We start from the raw sequence: 1402 nt of genomic DNA on the forward strand, positions 1-1402 counted from the left end.
GGGCCCCCCCCCTATTGGGAAAAAAAAAACCCTCCCAAAAAAAAAAAAAAAAACAGAAACCTCTCCAGTTCCAACCACTCCCATCCTTTTGCCAAGACCCTGACCTAGATGCCACCACTTCTAACCTATGGAGGCATCTCCCCCAGTCTCCTCTTCTCCTCCCAGCTCCCTGACTACCATCGGTTCCCACATGGGAGCCAGGGTCATGTTAACGTCTAAGCTGGAGAGCTGCTGGAGCTGCCGCAGCTGCGCCTCCACATCCTCGCGTGTCACCGCAGCCACCATGCTTGGGGGACTCCTTCTCATGGATGAGGCCCCCAACTTTGAGGCCATTACCACCATCGGCCACATCTGTTTCCATGACTTTCTGGGACACTCATGGGGCATTCTCTTCTCCCACCCTTGAGACTTTACCCCTGTGTGCACCACGGAACTTGGCGGAGTGGCAAAGCTGGCACCAGAATTTGTCGAGAGGAATGGCAAGGAGTCCTTTTTTGTTTGTGTGTTTTGAGAGGTGTTTGCTATAGGGCATGTGCTCTCGCCAGAAAGACAGAGACAGAGAGAGAGAAAGGGAGAAATCACCCCCGGAGGGATGGCCATGCCTCAGTCCCTTCTCTTCCATTCTCCTCTCGGGATCTTGGGCACATACGCACACGCGCCCGGCGTGAGTTTAGGCCACTGGTTCTGGGACTTGATCCGCGGTTGACTACGTGGGAGTCCAGCGACATGGCCATTATGCTAACTGCTGGTCCCAGATTACACTTTCAATAGACAGTGTTGAAGACCATCTCGCCTGGAGCAAGGACATCAATGCTTACAATTGTGAAGAGCCCACAGAACAGTTACCTTTTCCTATCACTGATGACAAGAATCGGGACCTGGTCATCCTGCTGGGCATGCTGGACCCAGCAGAGAAGGGCGAAAAAGGCACGCCTGTGTCAGCTCAAGTGGTGTTCGCTTTTGGCCCAGATAAGAAATTGAAGCTGTCTATTCTCTACCCAGCCACCACCGGCAGGAATTTTTTTTTTTATTATCATCATAATCTTCTTTATATTACATTGGATTACATATAACTTTACATTGACTTCCATTGCTTTTTCAAAAGGGAATGCCATGCATGTCAGTCAATACAGAGGCATTGATCTCCCCGCTTTATCATTCAAAGTCTTTTCCATGCATTTCCCAATAATTATTATTATTATAATTTTTTAAAACAGTCAATCACTATTTCTCATTTTGCTTGTTAAAAGACTTCACCCATCATGAAATACTTCCCAGACCAGTCCAGTTGAGAATACTATACACGTCATCTTCAACAGATAATAAACCATATCTGTTTCTCACTAACATCCCCTCTATTGTTCACTTGCTATCTTTCTCTATCCTCTTCTCTTTTTTTTTT

General features: G+C 47.2%; 1 pseudogene; it reads left to right on the plus strand.

The window, feature by feature from the left end:
- Positions 1 to 283: 283 nt before the first annotated feature.
- The window catches only part of LOC102502013 (peroxiredoxin-6-like), a 5154-nt pseudogene continuing 4035 nt past the window's right edge, over positions 284 to 1402 (plus strand).

Source organism: Tupaia chinensis, unplaced genomic scaffold (genome assembly GCF_000334495.1).
Source record: "Tupaia chinensis unplaced genomic scaffold, TupChi_1.0 Scaffold000067_1, whole genome shotgun sequence".
Taxonomy (NCBI): domain Eukaryota; kingdom Metazoa; phylum Chordata; class Mammalia; order Scandentia; family Tupaiidae; genus Tupaia; species Tupaia belangeri.